Below are 19,746 nucleotides of genomic sequence, written 5' to 3' on the forward strand. Positions count from 1 at the left end.
TTCCTATCATAGGTGGCCATTTCTGTCTGGTCTCCCTTAGCGCTGACCCTATTTGTAAGTATAAGTGGACGGTGAAGGCCCTGGAACCACAACTCGCTGTCACCCTGCCACCAGGCACTAAGTCTGAAGTCAAGTTCCCCTCATCCACCTCTTCAGGTGCGGTCTGCACCACTGGGCTTTAACCTGGGGGTCACACTAAGCACTCTGCAGACGAGGTCATCACACTAGTGTTCCAGGGGCCACCTACATCAGAGTCACCTGGGAATACTTCATCAACATCCACAGAGCTGAGTTCCACTCCAGACCTACCAAATGAGACTGTTCGAAGGCAGGGCCCAGGAATCACTGGTGATTGTTCTTAAGCATGCAGAAAAACTCATTTTAGGATTATTTAATCTACGTTCAAGCTAGTCTTTAAAGTAATGATCCAAATTCATCTTGTCTGTTTCCCAAAATACTTAGGTCACTTTTGACATCCTTGTTGATGATGCCTTTAGACTGTAGCTTTGGGCTATAAAATCTTTATTTGTGAAATAATGCATCTTCAGAACATATAAAGTGGATTCTTCAACCAGATCTACCTTTACAAACTAAAAAAATCTAGTAAATTATTTCATAAGAAATAGTTAAGTATTTATAAAAATAATTTTTAAAATGAGTAGTCATTTTGCACACCTGAGAAAAATCACTTCAGTATTTCTGATAAGTACTTCTCTCTCTCCCTTTCAATCTCACCACTGCAGATACAGGGGAAGGAGAGATCCTTTGTATATTGTCCAACATCATGCCTCACAAGCAAAAAACAATAAGTAGTTTTGGTTAGATTCCTAAAATTTTCAAATAAACTCCTAGATGCTCCCTCAGGACACTCTACATCCTAAAGGATTTTCTAAGAAGTTAAGTCATTCAGGCCTACTTTTCTACTTTATTTTGAAGAGAAAAGTGTTAAATTGAGAAACAGCCAACATAAATCTATACCCAACAGACCTTAATTGTAAAAAACATTTTCTTAGCTGCGGATATGAAATCTTACCCAAAAAATGTTAATAGCAATCATGCCCATTTTTTTAAGGCTAAAATCTTACATTTAATGTTATTTGTTGAATAGTAGGATATTTTCCGTATAATTATTTATTTTTTTTAAGCAAAAACCAGCGTAAATAGACACGTATGATCCAGGGAGGCGTAAATGATTGCTGTCTCAGGAATATCGTCCTATGGGGTTCTCCAGATTGATACAACATAAATGGGTATCCTTTCCAATTCTTGTTATAATCATTGTCACAAGAATTTTAATGCACCATATATTCCATAATTTTTTTTTCCTCTGTGCTGTACTGCTCTGACCTTTTCAATATTCTATAATTTGACTGGCTGGCCATTTCGGTTCTCTCCTTTTTACAGCCTTATTAACTTGTGGGAAAGAGGTGAAATGAACAACCAATCAGAATACATAATATTGCAAAGGTCAGCGTAGTCTTGTACAGTATCATCACACACAGAAGTCTGTATGCCAGGCATTAACATCCTGATATCTTATTCATGTGACAAAGATTGTAACAAGAACAGAAAATGGCACAACATGAATCCATTCTCATGACAAAGATTATAATGAGAAATGACAGCGAACAAACCAAACTGATTCTTGTTACCTTGTGAGGATTTTCCATGTCAGCCCTGGTCCTGCTTTAAGTTAGCCTTTTTCTGAATCCAATTACACCTGAAGGTAGGAAAGGTGTTAACTAATTTCCCCACTTCTTGCTGTAAAAAGAAAATGCGATATTTCCCTGATATTGAGGTCTCAATTTTAGTGTTGTTCGGCTCTGTCTCATTATCACAGAATTCTGCCAATCCCCAAATCAAAAGACATAGAATGACAAACCGCAGATCTGGGCAAAGTGGTGAATAAGGCCTTTAATGTGAACTAATAATTCTAGGTCACTCTATAGCATGCATTAATATTTAAGTTACTTTTGTTTATTCTTTCTGAAGTTATTATTTCAAATTATTTTACCCAAAAGGCAAGTGCATCCTCCAAACTCCATTATGATCATAGATAGCATCTTGGCAGAGGTCCGAATAGCACTGGGCATTTGTTCCTTTTTAAGTTAACATATGGTTAAAGGGATCTATTCCTGGCCTTAAATTGTTGCCAACATAGAAAATATTTATAGATGTATACCGACGTAGCTGTCTTCTCCACAGAACGTTTTGAAAGAGAAAGAAATGGGTAACCTGTGAGCGACTCAGAGCCCTGGGAAGGACAGTGCTCTATTAATGCATCATATTTCTTACCATTATTGTAATTACTCTAATGTGATTTTTAATTAGTTGTCATCTAGTAAAAGCTGTACTTCTCTGAATCCTCTTAAGAGTGGTCACTCTGCTAGAATGACAATTGTAGTTCAGGGAATAAATCCAGAGAATGTTTCAACAACTCACCAAAAGATGCTTCAGAAACCTCTGCCCTGAGTCTTTGCTTGTGCAGGAACAAGAAGAGCTCCGTAAATACTGAGGATTTTTTGTTTTGTCTTGTTCTTTTTGTTTTTAAAACAACTTTATTTATTTATTTGACACAGAAAGAGACAGTGAGAGAGGGAACACAAGCAGGGAGAGTGGGAGAGGGAGAAGCAGGCTTCCCGGAGAGCAGGGAACCTGATGCGGGGTTCGATCCCAGAACTCTGGGATCACGACCTGAGCTGAAGGCAGACGCCTAACAACTGAGCCACCCAGGCACTCCTTTGTTTTTATTTTTAATGTGTGGGAAAGACTATCTCTAATGTATAATTACTCTTCCAAATATTTAAAATATCATTTAAAAAAGTCCTTTGGAGCATGGTTTCTTTTCATCAATTTTGTTTTATAAGTCATTGTCAGGTTTTCCTAAATGGATTTCATTTTATTAATATCAGAAAAGAACTATGTGTGTACATGTGTGTGTACGTGCAGATAAATTTCTCAAGAGTAAGAGGTTTGTTATGATTGTGGTAACTTAGGGAAGTATGGTTCATTTTCATCAACTATGTTATACTCTGAAAAGTCAGGGTTTTGGGTTTTTTTTTTTTTTTGTACTTTGATTAATATTTTCCCCAATTGGACAAAGTATTAGTTTTCCAAATGAACAAACTATTGCCATCATCTTCAATCAGCCAAGAGCTATTTGGGAAAATATGCTACCATAGAAGGTGATTTGCAGCTTCCAGAGTAAATTTTGGACATGAACATGACTGACTGACAGAAGCTGCTGTTTCCTTTTGGAATTCTAGCAGAACCTTACTAAACACATGGGCCATACTGAACTTCTAGTACTACTGTGATCAAATGCGTAGTTCAGCAATCGTTATGGATCCCTGAGCACCTTATCACCAATTCTTAATGAAATGCTTACAATTTTCTTTTTAGTTACCTAGCTACATACACTTGAGATAGATTCTCCATTAAAGGAGAACATCCATTTTGGATGAGAATTATATCATCTTCTGTGGTGACTTCTGCCTGCTTTATCTTCTGCAGTCACATAGTTCTGTGTTCCCGTACTAGTTATCTATTATCGTGTGATGACATTATCACAAGCTAAGCCGCTCAAAACAACATGTATTTCTTATCTCATACTTCCTGTGGGCCAGGGGTGGGAGCATGCTTAACTGGGTCTTGTGCTCAGGATCTTTAAAGGTTGCAGTCAAGGTGCTGGCTGGGACCAAAGTGCCATTTCAAGGTTCGTCCGGGGAAGGATCACCTCCAACTCAGGTAGTTTCTGACAGCATTTTGTTCTTTTCAGGCTATTGGAACTGAGTGCCTCAGTTTCCTGCAGGTTATTGGCCCTCAGTTGCCAGCTGGCTTTTGTGTAGAAATTGCCCCCATTTCTTTCTCATTGGTCTCCCCAACATGGCTGCCTGCTTTATTAAAGCCAGCAAGGGAGCTAGACTCCCAGCAAGATGGGTTACAATCTTATGTAATGTTGTCATAGAACTAACATCCTCCCTTCTCTGCCACAGTCTTTTGGTTATGGACAAGTCACAGGTTTTGACCACATGCTAGGGGAATAGATTACACAAGTGCTAGTACCAAGAGGTTGGGATAATCCTATGCTATTTTAGAGTCTGTGCATTACAGTTTCCAAACTGTGGAAATGAATCACCTTACTGAGAAGAGAATTAGGAATAAATGGTGTACTTACAAAAGTTTATGCTTTATGGAGAAGAATGGATAAATTAGTATGACAGAATTATCTTTCTAAAATGCCTTCTAAAATGGAAGAAAACTAGGAGAACAAAAATAATAAGATTAACAAGGACAGCTGAAAATCCTAGAGTAAATGTATAAAGGAAAAGGAACAAATTAATGACATTAATTTTGAAACCTCACAACAAAAGAAAGATATGGTACATTTACGCTCAGCATAACATAGTTCCTAACTCTGCTCCTAGAGTAAGGAATAAAAACCAAGCAAAATCCTTGGAACTCTTACTAATCTTCTTCAATATGAAGGGAAATGAATGGAGTAGAGTCAGTAGAAATAGGAAGAACGGCCACTCTACCGAACACTGTGTTGAGTTGGGGGAAGAAGCTGGTGTTACTAGGACTGGGATATGTATGTGAATAAATGGAGTGGAGACTGCTACAGGACACATTTGATGGGATTTCGGAGGAGACCGAGAAACTAGATCCCCTAGAATTCAGCCCAATGAATGTCTCCATATCCTTGAATCTGCTCCCATTTCCTCCTGTCCCCACCCCAAGATTACAGACAAGGATATTAATCACAACACCCAGTTCTCAAAGCTTAGGTTGAGGGAAGGCTAACTATCACCAGAAAGGAAAAGAAGTGGCCATGTTCAGAACAAAAGCAAAGTCTGGACAGAGCTGCCCATACAAGGCAGAAGCAAAATAAATTTTAAGGGAAGAACATAATGAACATGCAAACATATAGACAAAAGAAAAGAAAAGATCCCAACATAAAAAGACGAAGTAATCACATGGTTGTGGGGGAGAAAAATGACACATATTCCCCATACAATGAAAAAGAATGTTGCAAAGCCAGAGAAACAAATTGAAAATTAGAAAAAAAAAAAAAAACAAACAAACCCATTAAATATTTAATAAAGTTAGAAAAAGTAAGGAACACAATAGAAACAGATAAAATTTAAATCAATGGCATGATGGAAAGCCCTGAGATAATCATAATCAATGCATAAGAGAAAAAATCAAGAGATAATAACAATGAATGAGATGATAGATATATACAAAGAAAATAATAAGGAATATAATTAGGTTTTTTTTTTTTTTAAATGAAAGGATAGCTGGAGGTCATGTGGACACTGACTACAGGGCTGCCCATTAGATGCTGCCACCTGGGGACTACAAAACTGGAGGGAATGCAGCTAACTCAAGTCAACCAGGGATTCCTCTAGATGTCTCTAGAATTGTTGAGAATGCAGAAGTAGGGCAGAATTGTCCAGTGCTGCTCCGGGAGTGTGGGAGGGTTAGGAGGGGGTGGGGGTGAGGGCAAGTCAGGGACATCTGGAGGCCAAGCTTGTCTGGGCCAAGCTATTTGTGGTCTCCACACAAGCCTTACTCACCAGCTTTCCTGACAACTTTTTTAAATGCTCAGTTCTCTTATAATCATTCATTTTTGCCTTAATTAACAAGAATTGTTTCTGTTGTTTGTTACCAAGAAACCACTCATGAATTAAGAGAGGTTGGAAATGATGTTCTGCATTTGTTGACATAGGTTATTTATAGGGAATGGGGTTCATTGTCATTTTTCTATATTATATACATTTTAAGCTAGCACACATAATTTTTAAAAATCAAAAGCATTATGAAAGAGTTAAATAAACAAGGAAAATATACAAATTGGATTTAAATTTATAAATAAATTATAATAAAACCAGGGATCCGCAAACTACAGCCTACAGGTCAAATCTGGCCAGGTTCCTGCTTTTATAAATAAAGTTTTGTTAGAACACAGACACTTATATTCTAAGTATTGTTATGCTATAACTGTGCAACTGAGAAGTTATGGCATAGGCCCTAGTGCCTGCAAGGTGTAAAACGTTTACTATCTGGCCCTTTAAAGTTTTACCTCTGCATTGAACAATTAAAGTGACTACCTCTTTAAAAATGTGCTGTCTTTCGGTACAAAGAGAGGCACTGCCAATTTCTAGATTGATTTTCTTGAGTAAACTCTTTTTAAAGAATGGAACAGTGCATGTGGAAAGAACACTGTATTGACAGAGTCCTATCTTATGCCACTGCACTGTTCTGTCATCAATGCTGTGAATATCTTTAATTATGCAGCAGTTATACATGCAAATTACTGGAGGGAGAAAAAGCAGGAAGAAAATCTGTTATAGACAGTCCCTAATTCCACATGCCCAAGAAGTTTGCAAGTGGAAATCCAAGTGCATGGCTTTGACTGAAGGGAGAGCTGCTGTTCTGAAGGCTTAACAAGAGTAACTAAAGAATAATTAAAGACTCGGGATGAAAGAAGGATGGGTTTGCTGTTTCAACTGCTTCTAAAGGGCTTCTTTTAAACTTTCAAACTTATGTGCCTTCCAGAGGTAATTTGCGAAAAAACACAAAACATCCTCTTTCCTACAGAGCTCAGTGAAAACAATTAAAAGGCTAAATGAGGCTAACATATTTGCTGAAAGGAGCAAATGTAGTGTTAATATTGCCTTGGAATTTATTTTAAGGAAATAATCAGATAAGTGTACCAAATATTGCCTTATTCTAAGTATACGAAAATGAGTTACAAAATGGTATAATTGTGCCTTTGCAAAAATTTGGCTTAAGAACCAAGAACAGGTGGCTAGAGTCAGAGGCAAGAGAACTATAATGTGGTACCATGAGTCCCCAAATAAGCATTCAATGTGTAAAGGATCATAAGATATAAATTTGTTTGTAAAGCAGAGAGAGTTTGATATATAAATGTTGCCCTCTTGAGCAACAACTTAATCAATTTTGCTCTCTAATTTAAAGTTGAACTGTTTTCCTCTTTTAAATCCCTCGATGGTGGCTTTCCAGCCTGGATAATTATGGAAATGAAAAGAACCAGCTTGAATCCCTTCAAAGGCATTTTATTCACCTTAACTGTTTTCTTATTAACCTAGTTAGTGTAGTTAAGTTCTACAATAAATGAGTGAAAACATCTCTATCATGAGAAGTAGTTAATCACTGCCTAAGAATGCAGTTTACAGCCACCAATTATATTAGTTTGTATTTTTTAAAGAAAGAATAAAGTTATTTTAAAGCTAACTTCATGTTAAGAAAAATACTGAAAAATTGGGACAGCTTATTAGCAACACTGTAGTTACATATTTTAAGTCTTGACCTTTTAATCTCTGCTCATTTTGCAGGCTTCCATCATCAGTATACAAATGAAAATTATTATCTGCTTTTTAAACATGTTCATAAGTCATAGGTGCCAATAAGAATAGTCAGTTCTTTGGGGGAGACGATCAGAAAGAAACTGGCTAAAAAAGCCAGCCTGGGGATCTCCAATCCATAATCAAATATCTAGATTGATTGTGTCACTTGCACTTGTATTGATTTCAATTGGAGTAGCTCACCCAAGGGAATAATAAAAATGTGGAATAAAACTGATTTATGAGAACAAAATAAATCCTTTTGTGAGTGGTAATGAATTGGTACTATTTAACCCTTTCAATCACAGAGTGAAAAAACTATTTATTTTTTAAGAATGCTGAGCTAGCCAAAAGAAGTCATATCAGAAATGCCAATACTGCCAAGTGCCATTACACTAAGTTGTAATGCTGAGAAAGAAATGGTGCTCTAAACTTGATGGAAGGCGTTATTTGACATACGACATACTTACAGCTTTCCTTGGCCAACTTCTATGTGTCATCACAAATGATGGACCTGGAGATCCAAAGTATTATGGAATCACTCAATAAATGTTTATTGTACTTATTTACATGATTTATAAGACGGTTGAGAAGTTAAGAGCAAAACATGGTAGCTCAATAGCTACATTCAATTTCTTCTGTTAATGTAGATGCTCATTATTTTCCTCTAAATTTTCTATGTATCAGTTAAATCAAGGGTTGTCTCAAGGATAACAGGAATATCCCGGGGAGACAGCTTTCAGCATGATTGGGGCACATACAAATATTTGCCTTAGAAAATATTAAAGGACCTAAAAAAAGGAAAATGAGATGATTTCTGCAAAGACCCAGAGCAACTGTTTGATTACCAATTCAGCCAACCAGCCAACCAGTTGATTTAATGAGGAAAAACATCAGTTACTTCACATTCTCTGAAATCCAGTAGACAATATGTTCCCTATAGTCTGGCATTGACTTAACTTTTCACTTTTTACAAAATATGCTGACATCTTTTGCACATGTTCTGAGCCTGAGCACTCGCAGGCAATGGCCACTATCCATCTGTGGCTATTGAGCACTCAAAACGTGGCTAGTGTGTCTGGGGAGCTGAGTTTCTAATTTTATTTAATTTTAGTTCAGTTAAATTAAAAACTGTTAGGTGATTTAATTATTAGAAAATTTTTAAATTATGTTGGTATGGGAATCTACTTTTTAAATTGAAACTGTTTTGAAAACTAAATATAGATCAAATATTTCTGATCAAGATGATCATTTGCACTGAAGTGTCCTTGAAGTGTAAAATATACACATAAACTTATTATAAGAAAAAGAACATGCAATCTCATTATTAACTTTAAGACTGACAATATTTTGGGTACATTCATTCAAATAAGATACACTACTAAGTTAATTTCTGCTCTTCCTTTTTATTTTTTTACATGTATTAAAAATTCAAAATTACATGTGTAGCTCACTTTGTACGCCTATTTGACAACCCTATTGTGATATGCCAAAGGGAAAACAAGAATGCACACTTAAAATGTAGGTGCATTTTCATCTTAAATTGATGGAAGGAAACTTTGTTCCAAGATCTTCCTACATATATATATTCAGACAAAATGAAGGTGAAACTCTTATTCATAGAATGCACAGATTCTGTTACATACATTGCGTTTAATTCATAGTCCTGAGGAAGCTAATTCCAGAACTATGTGGAAGGGACTGCTGTAAGGAGTGAGTTGATTAGTTGTCAGTTCTGTCAACGTGGCTTGTACTGTCATGGTGTTTAATGAAAGTATATAAAGGTAACTTTATTTATCCTCTCTGGCATAAAAAGGCTTTTAAAAAAATTAATACATTTTACTATTTACAATGAAGCATAATTTAATTCAGTTTGATGGTACCATAATTATTACAGCATAATAATTTTTCTAATATGGTAACTTTTGCACATCTGCCATACAGAGTAAATCATTAGACAGGAAACAGAGAGAACAAATCAAAAAAGATATTAAGAAACTCTATTATCATAAAGGAATAAATTATTAGGGAAAAGGGAAAGTGAATCACTTTAAGTTTAAGGGACTCAAGTAAAAGCAAGAAGATAATATACAGTAATTGCAATTGGTTGGGCATTTGAAAGAAGTCCAGGCCCAAGATGTTTAACTCCCCATACTTAATGAAGTCAAGTCTTCTGTTCCCAAGTTCACTTGAGATTTGGAGTTTTAGGGTCTATTGTCTCCTAAAATCTTCTAATAGTTTTGCTGTTAAGATGATACATGCTACAAACTACCTCTTTTTTTTTTCTCTCTTGCCTTCATTCATTCCTTCTTTGTCTGATTATAAAAGAAATCTATGTTTATTATAAATTTTAAGACTACATCAGACACTATGAAGAGAAAAACTAAAATTACCGAAAATTTCAAGATAATTATTGTCACCTTGTTAATGTTTTGGTGTATTTTGGTATGTATCGTTCCATATTTTTACATACACATACATATATAAATATATTACTACATTTTACACTTCTAGAATTTTATAATATTATTCTGTCACTGCAATACTGCATATTTATCAATAAATGCACATCTGCATAAATTTTAAAATGAATTCACCACAATGTGGTTAATCCACATAGCTCAACATTTAGGAACACCCCTTTCGAGTTTTGTTATGTAAATAAACTTTGCCAGGAACATGACTTTACATATTTTTTTGTGTGCCTATCTAATTATTTCTATTTAACAATTCCAAAAAAGGGAACTGCTGGTTTTCTCAATTGGTACGAATGGATACAAATATGTTATACCTTTTATATTTGCTTGACAAGCTTATTTTAGTTTTCTCAAAAGAATTTCTGGGAACAAAAAATTAGTCAAAGTTTGGTTGTGGTTTATGTGAAATCATCATGCTGTATGGGTTATACTTGTGATTGAAACTTAAATTAAAAAAAACTTTTTGTTCACAGTAAAAGCATCCATCTTGTCTGTCAGTGTGTTATATTCATCTAAATTCACATAACTGAATGGGCTGGACTCAAAGAATGTTCCATAAGTATAAGGACCTCTGTATTTTCTTACTTACTTACTTCTAGTCTTACTAGAGCTGGAAAAATGAACTCAGAGATTTATAAATGCTTTCAAATAGTATTGGTGAAAATGGCATATTTTAAAACATCGATGTGATACCAGTAATGATTCTTCTAATATTACATTAAAAATAAATAAGCACAATCACAAAAAAGTTAATCCCCCAAAAAGTAAAATACCTGGACATAACCCTAACAAGAAATACAGGGTCTTTATGGAAAAAAAAAAAAAAAAAAAAAGACAGACAGGGTTTTATTGTGAGATATAAAATACCTAAATAAATGAAATCATAACACATTTCTGGATAAGAACTATTAAAAGATGTAAATTTCTCATGAATTTATAAAAAGATGAGCCCATTAAAAATATCAGTGGCATTTTTTCAACTCAATTTAGTGTTCATTTGGAAAAAATATATGTGTAAGAATTAAGACCCTTTAACAAAAATGAGTAATAAGCTGCAGGGAGAAGATGGGAACTGTATCTATAAGATGCAAAGGTATTTTCTAAATATCTAAAATACTGAAAGAAGAAAGATTAAATTGTCATAGTGATGATTCAAAGAGAAACAGAGAAATGAAAGAAGGAATAAATAGCCTAGAAATTAGCATCATCATACCTATGAATTTAAATCTCTGACAAATTTAACAAAATTAAATAACATAATGTTTTAACACTGGATAGAGAAAAATATTTGTATAAAAATAAGCAGAGATTTCATTATCAAAAATATAAAACACTATTTCCTGTCTCTTTAAGTACTTTTATTTTAGAGAGAAAGTGTGAGAGCAAAAGTAGGGAGAGGGGCAAAGAGAGAGGGAGAGAATCTCAAGAGGACTCCAAATTGAGTGCAGAGCCCTATGTGGGGCTTGATCCCACAACCCTGAGATCATGACCTGAGCTAAAATCAAGAGTTGGATGCCCGACTGAGTGAACCACCCAGGTGCCCCTAAAATACATAAACACACCAAAAAGACAAAATGACATTCTAATGACTAATAATTACTATTCTTAATATTAAAGCTTCCACAAGTAAAAATGAATTTAAAAACCTCTAAAATCTCCTGAGTAAAGTGTGTGAACAAATAAGAAAGCTAAACAAACAATAATAAGCATATGGAATATGCTTGATCTTAATAGGAATAAAAGAAATGCAAATTAAAGCAACCTATCACGGTTACCAAATTAGTATAATTACAGAAAGATAAACATATTTGTATACCTCTAGTGGACATGTAAATTGTTATGATATTTTTAAGACTTTATTTATTTGAGAGAGAGAGCACAAGCACAGGGAGCAGCAGAGGCAGAGAGAGAAGCAGGCTCTCCTTTGAGTAGGGAGCTAGATGTGGAGCTGGATCCCAGGACTCTAAGGTCATGATGGGAGCTTAAGGCAGATGCTTAACTGTCTGAGCCACCCAGGTGTCCCAATAGGATTTTTCTTGAAAGCGTTTTTTTAACGCCTATTAAGAGTCTTAAAAAAATATTATCAGGGGTGCCTGGGTGGCTCAGTGGTTTAAAGCCTCTGCCTTCAGCTCAGGTCATGGTCTCAGGGTCCTGGGATCGGGACTGCATCAGGCTCTCTGCTCAGCAGGGAGCTTGCTTCCCCTTCTCTCTCTGCCTGCCTCTCTGCCTACTTGTGATCTCTCTCTGTCAAAATAAATAAAAAAATAAAATCTTAAAAAAAAATTAGCAACTTTTAACAATTCGTTTTTAGCAATATATGGTAATGATACATATAGAATTATATATTAATAATAAATATTCTTTCTAATAGTAAAAATAATAAACATGCAATAACAATGAAATGGCTAATACATTCTGGTATATCCATACCAGTGATATTATGTACCTATTGAAAATGTTTTCTCTGGGTGCTTTGTGTGTGATATAGAAGTACTCATGGATACAATGTTAAATGAGTTAAGTAGGATATAAAGTGTTTGTGGCAAGATCTCAAATATATTATGTATATGCATACACATATATATACACATATGTATATGCCCATAGGAAAAAAGAGTGGATGCCAATCAAATGAAAATATAACTCATTTATAATTAATATCATTTGGACAAAAATATTGCTGAAGAGAATAAAATATTCTAATCTAAGACTACAGTGACTAAGTAATATCCACCTATATAACAATTCAAAAAATACTGATAATCCTTTGTAATTATTGCATTTCTATGCAAAAATGCTTAGAATATCCTACAGGATGCCTCATGAAGTAGGTCCTGCTTAGCTTTTACCAGTCTTATGACATTCTCTTCCTCATTCACTCTGTCCAGTAACACTGGTCTTCTTTCATTTCCTCAAACTCACCAAAATTTTACCTTCCCTGCATCTTTCACAAATACCATTTTCTCTGGAACCCTCTTTCCTGTATTCTTCTCCTGAGTTAGTACTTAGATGTTACCCTAAATATCATTTGCTGAAAAGGTTTTCCTTCTCCTCCAATTTATACTAAGTTCCCTCTTCTAAAATCTTAGTGACATGGGGTGCCTGGGTGGGTCAGTGGGTTAAACCTCTGCCTTCAGCTCAGGTCATGGTCTCAAGGTCCTGGGATTGGGACTGCATCAGGCTCTCTGCTCAGCAGAGAGCCTGCTTCCTCCCCCACCCCCCTGCCTGCCTCTCTGCCTACTTGTGATCTCTGTCAAATAAATAAAAATCTTAAAAAACAATAGCCAAAAATAATAAAGTCTTAGTGACATACCCTTTTACTTTAATGTTTTCTAAAGTTTGCAATTTTATACTCATGTGATTATTTGTGAATTTTTCTCTCTCCTTGTAAACCACAACCCCTTTCAGTGCAGGACCTTGTCTCCTTAGTTCACACTAGAACCTAGTACCTATCACAATTTCTGTCTTGCTCCATAAAAACTAGATACGTGTTTGTGGCATGAAGAAATCAATGAATGAATGAACAAACATGCAAATTTAATTCTAGGATTTCAGACACGTGCTCCTCAGATATAAGTCCTTTTGATATCTCCCCAAAGGAGTATGACTACAAAAAAAAAAAAAAAAAAAAAAAACAAGATTTACATGCAACCTCATTTATAAACAAAGAAAGCAAATTCTCAGAGAACTGCATAAACTTGTTGTACTTCCTTAAATAGTCTGCTAGCAACCTTAGATTCTGTTTTTTTGCAGTGTGAAGTAACTCATTGAGCTAATAACTTCATGCAAAAAGTTGGGAAATATTAGTTCTCACTGAGCTATTCTTAGTATACAGCATGATGATTACAGAGTCACCTAAGAATACTTTCTAAGGAGCCAAACATAAGATTTGTGATCCTTGTAACACTCTAACCCATCACCATCAAATAGGTCTGTCCTGTGACCCAGGACAGAAGCAGCTCAGCTGTAAGACTCTGTCTCAGAGGCTGGTCTGGCAGGGCGAGATTTTTTTCTGTTTCTCTATACAGTCCACTCTTCCATTTCCTCCTAATATTAATTGATAACTGACACTTATCTATCAACAGCCTCTTTATTCAATATCCAGGTAAGTAGGTATAATGGGTATATTTTCAGTTTAGAAATAGCTGAAGCCAACTCTAATCGTGCAATTTATTCAACAAACACGAAAAACTTGCAATGACAAAAAGCATACAAAACCCCATAGCTGACAGGTGTTTTAGGGGTATACAATATCACCTCAAAACATTACATATCTGTTCCATGGCTGGAGCCATCCGGTGAACCTCACTGTGTGTACTAGAAACCCCCAAATCAGACACGGCGTGAGTTCAAAAATGGTTTGAGCATTTCTACATGCTTTGAAGCCTCCCATTTGGTTTAAAACAAAAACAAAATCCATTCAAAAATCTTTCACAAACCAAAGTAAAATATTTGGGGGCGGGGGGTGGTGATCTGCTGATGAATAGTCTCCTTTTACGAGGTAGCAGAATGGAGAGACTCCTACGCAGAGATGCTCCAGCAGAGTTTGAAACAGGAGCTTCCGTGGTGAGAGCAGAGAACCAGCACCCCCTGGTTCTCTCCTGCCTCTGTGGACTCCAGTCCCCGCCGCTGTGCAGCCCAGGGCTGGGATTTGCCTTTTTCATCATTACGTCGCCGCTTCAACAGACACAACAGCGTAGAGTTTGCACTTGTTCATTATGTCAAGAAAATAGCCAATTAGATATGAGACACAAATTCAATAAGCTGCTGTGTGAGTGTTGAGAGCAGATGAGTTAAGTAATTTTGATAAATTAATGCTTAGCTCCATTCTTGTGGAAGAATATCTCCTAATTACATATTTCTATAGCTTTATTGGCCATGACATGATATACAATCAGAGGTGTCAATACGTTCAGGGGGTATATATTCTATAGCCAAACATTCGAAATGACATACATCTTATTATTGCCCATTCATACTTTCACCAACAAAACAGCAATGATTTTATCTCTGAGTAAAATACATTTTTATTTCTCATGTGTTTCTATTTGCGTGCATTCACATCTCTAGAAATATGTTGGAACTTTATGCAAAAGTATATTAGCAGGGATTTCTTTTCTGAAAAGGAGAAATTTGCTTCCCAAAGAAATAGGGAGAAAGTAATTTTCTCTGTTTTCCCTGTGTTCTTACTGGTCTTCACATTAATTCTTGCTTTGAGCACCAGCTTTTTCCATAGCTGTCATTCCTAATATATCTGGGGTTGATTTTAAGACATTTAAAATGGTCAGGGAGAGAGGTCCCCAGCTATGGTCGATAGCTAAAGAACTCCCTAACATGACACTCATTTAATTTCTTCTGTGTCTCTCAAAGAAATCGTATGGTCAATAATCACCTAATGTGAAAAAACCATAGTATAATGCCTTTCATGTGTCTGTGCTTCGTGAGTATTTATGTAGGAAACACCAGTACCTGCTACTTTAGACTTTTGCTGAGTTTCAATTTTCATGTATTGGGTATTTATTTAATAAAATGGGCTACAGCCATACTCCCCCTGACCTTTCTTTCTGGAAATATGGGCAAGCAGGTAAGCGGTCCTGCAAAGAAGTGGACCAACCACCAGCCACATTCGTCTGCTTATTCAGCGACTAGGCAGACATTATGTTCCCTTTGCTCCGCCGCTGTTCTCTTCCTCCCACAAAATACACTTTATAAGATCTCAGGCGAGCTCACTCCTGCTGCCTGACCCTCTAACTCATTACGGGGAAATGAATTCAAATTGCTTGAAAAGAAGCTGCCTCTTTTATCTTCCCACTGACTGACAAGCAACTACAAAGTTCTCCGACGGGATTCCAAGTTACAAGCTGCACTGCATCACTGCAGTCGTTCCCCCACTGGCGGGTTTTCCCAGAGGGCGGCGTGTCAGAGATACTGCATTGCTTGCAAGCACAGCTCGGAAAGTGCACATTTCCCTCCACACTAAAAACCCGACATCAGGGACTATAAAACAAAGCTGTCCCTTTCCTAACAGCATTAGCCTTCCTGCAGACTCCTTGGAAGTCTGAGGGGTTCCCACATATCATTATTTTCCTTACCTTCCCAAGAAAACAAATGCTTCTCTGCCTCCCCACCCCTTGTAATTTTTATAAAACACAGTTTATTCTGAGAAGAAAGGCATTCAGAGAATCAGACAGTATGCTAAAATCTCTGACTTTCTCTAGGTAACCTTGAAAGATGGACTGCGTTTTTGTGGTTTTTTTTGAGATTTTTCTATTTTTTAAAAGAGATTAATAGTGTTTGAATGTACTGACAATCTAAAGCACTATTTCTGGTGACCGGCAACTCCTGGAGAAGGTGGTGTTGGTATTTTAAGGTGGTTACAAATACGCATCCTCTGGTTTAAACCCAACAGTACTTGGTTCACTGGAGAAGTTTTGGTTCCGTTTTACTTGTTTTTGTTTCTAGCTGGGAATATATGCTGAGAGGCAAACTACTTGACACTGAAAGTGGAATGAGATACTGACCCCATTTATAAAAGGAAAAAAAGTTTACGCTCAGAGAACAATGAATGGGGGGGGCAATCATATTTATATTTCTCTAGTTTTTCCACGTAGAAAAATCCTATTCTGTCTTTAAATTACCCCCCACCTTCAATTCCAGATGTCACCAGGGAGGGAAAACTTCAGGCCCCTGCTCTCTACCCTCTAACTTCAACAACCCAGTACCTTCCACTCCTCAGTCCTTCCCTAACATGGTCTTTATGGTCTCAGTCACAAAGAGTCCCATTTGCATCTCTGACCAAGCCTATTTCATTTCCTTATTTGTTTTGCACTATCCTCGGTAGTTTTGTTTATGTGATGACCACTGACAACTACTGGAGAAAGAAACCCAGGCAAAACATGACCAGGAAAATTGAACATTATACACGTCACCAAAAGAGTTCTGCATAATCCCTGAAATTTACATCAAGCCCTTTTATCCTTCTACAGGCTTCTACCTTAGGGCTTCTGACTCACCTTCTGATTTCTTCCTTCCTGGCAGAACCAGCTGTGATTACTCCAAAGGACTATGCTTTGGAATCCTCTGCTTTTATTAGTTCATTTTTAAAGAAATTTATTGCAAAAAATAATATTTATGTATTATAAAGAATTTTAAAACTTGATTAAGTAAAAAGGGGAAAAAGGAAGTTAAACCACCCAGAGATAACACCCGTGTGTGTGTGTGTGTGTGTGTGTGTGTGTGTGTGTGTGTATGGGTGTGATATTATTTCCAAACTTCCATTTCCCTTTTTAAAAAGTCTTCAAAACTAATTATGATTTTTTTCAGGGCCATCTGTTCTTTCAAGCAAAAAAAAAAAAAAAAAAAAAAAAAAAGGCGAGCACCTGAGTAATGCTAATTTCATTATTTGCTCTCCTTCCCTTTCTCTTTTTCTTTCTCTCTTTCTTCCCCTCCTTCTGCATTCCTTCCTCCCTCCCTTACCCTCCCTCCCTCCTTCCCTTCCTCCCTTCCTTCCTTCCTTTCCCATCCCTTCCCTAACCTTTTCTTCTACTCTTTCTTTTTAAGATACCTTCCTGGTTGAAAACATCCACACTGGGGAAAAAAAAAAAAAATCTCCTAAAACCTATTCTTTGTATGTTTCTATACTGAGGAAAAAAAAAATTAGGAATCAATAGAATGACTCGATTTTAACAGCATGCATTTATCAAATCTATTTATTTATTATTACTAAAATGATATTTCCCTTTGCTAATGCTGAAGGGTCATTTTCATGACACCCTCACTCCCCCCGGGAGGGAAGATGTGGAGAGAATCCACATTCTCTCTTTCTCAAATACTTTTATTCCATGCCACAACACAAAATAGAGGATTAGGAGAAGGAGGCACTTAAGAGACAAAAACTAAGTTGCCATTCAGGTTTTCAGGGCAGGTGAGAGTTAACAGTGCACAAAGGACTCAGCAATTAGCACACCCTGGTGCTTTGCCTTAGAAACTGAGACACAAAACAATTTGTCATGTTATCAAGCAAGGAAGATCACTTCCAGATTCATTCAAAAGTGAGGATAATGAAGAATTAAACTACTCAGAGAGGGCTCTGCAATAACTGCTTAAGATAAAGAGCAGGACATGGTATTGTCTGTTAAGAATAGGAACAGTGTAATGAATCTAAAGAATGTAGTTTAGTAGTAAAGAGGGGGGCGTCTGGGAAGATATTCTACAGGACCTCAGGTTTTCTTTTTCTTTTTTTCCCTCTTTTCCTTCTGAACCATTAGATAGTTTTACAGTATTTGTAGTTGAAAATCTTTTTGAAACTTTGTAAAATAATTATATAAACATAAATTCTCATCGCATGTTATTTTCACCTACCAGTTAAACCAAAAAATTTATAATTTTAAAAACAATGTCACATAAGCTATATTTCTACTACTGTGCTGTCAGTCATTTTCATTTTTCATCCTCAATTTACACACCTCTTCTATTTTAAAAGAATCCCACACTCAATATGTTTCATAAGGAACTTTTATAGTTAATTATAAATGAAATTTTTAGTTAATTTATATATGTGAAGAGAAAAAAAAGTCCTGAAGATGTTGTAAACTGATGTGTTGGAGTTCACTGTTCACTTGTGCAAGGTGAATGAGGCACTCTTGAGAGCCACTGAGCAAAGTATTTATTCGTGGTCAGTAAATGGCATTTATAGACCCTAGAATAATCTAATTTGCACCCTATGTTCCTCATAATTGAATGGACGTCTCAAATCAGGTAGACTCCCGCAGAACTAAGTGCTAATCCTCACTTTTATGGTCGACATTAAGAAAAGGCCGAAAATACTCTAATACATCCCAGAGTGGATTGGGCAATCTGTTAATTTTTGCCATTTACATTTGTTTGTGCTTATTCTGTCATTCTCTCATTAAATCCTCAAACTCAAGTTCTAATCCATCATGGAAGCAAAGGGTACCACCCAATGTTTCCAAAATCTTCCCCCAGTTATCTCTACTCCACTGTTACACCAACATCTGGTTTTTCTCTTGCCTTATGCACTTGAGAACAATTTGACTAGTTTGTCTGTCTTAATTTTTTGCAAAATCTCTGGGAGAAGAGAACCTTTACGTCCAACCTTTGGCGCCATCTTATAGACTTCATATTTGATTTATTAAAAACTAGTTGATAGCCTAATTAATCAGGTTACCATTTTCCACCTGGTAAAATTTCTGTGCTTTAGGGAAAATGACAAAAAAATCCTAGTAACAAAAAAGGCACATATGCTTGTTGCAAGTTGGTGAAAGATCACCCACTAGATATAAATATTTGAAAGTGAATATTAGAAAGCTTTCTTTAGAAAGCTTTCTAAAGACAGGTATCTCAGGGTAAATGGCAAGTATCATTTAAAAAAGCAGTTATTATAAATTATTTAATTATTCATATATGTGTATAATTTATATATAAATAATTTATAAGTATATAAAGTTTAAAATAATTCATAAGTATATAAAGTTTAAAATAATTCATAAGTATATAAAGTTTAAAATAATTCATAAATATATAAAATTTAAAATAATTCATAAGTATATAAAATTTAAAATAATTTATAAGTATATAAAATTACATATAATTAAAAATATTAGTAAATAAATTTAACAAATATGTACAAGACCTATATGAAGAAAACTTTAAGCCTCAATGAGAGACACAGAAGACGAATAGAAAGTATAAACATATTATTGATTAGAAAAGCCCAACATCATAGAAATATTGATTCTACCTAAGTTAACCTATAAATTCAATCTTGTCTTTATAAAAATAGCATCAGGACTTCTGGAAGTAGCAACTTAATGATATTGCTTGAAAGATAATAAATAAGGAAAATAGGTAGGAGAGTTCTTTAAAATAAAAGTAATGAG

General features: G+C 35.7%; 1 protein-coding gene across 1 annotated transcript in view; it reads right to left on the bottom strand.

Moving 5' to 3' along the window:
- USH2A (usherin) overlaps positions 1-19,746 on the bottom strand; it is a 678,599-nt gene that overhangs the window by 289,102 nt on the left and 369,751 nt on the right. The window lies entirely within an intron of this gene.

Source organism: Lontra canadensis, unplaced genomic scaffold (genome assembly GCF_010015895.1).
Source record: "Lontra canadensis isolate GAN:19392208 unplaced genomic scaffold, GSC_riverotter_1.0 scaffold46, whole genome shotgun sequence".
Classification (NCBI taxonomy): domain Eukaryota; kingdom Metazoa; phylum Chordata; class Mammalia; order Carnivora; family Mustelidae; genus Lontra; species Lontra canadensis.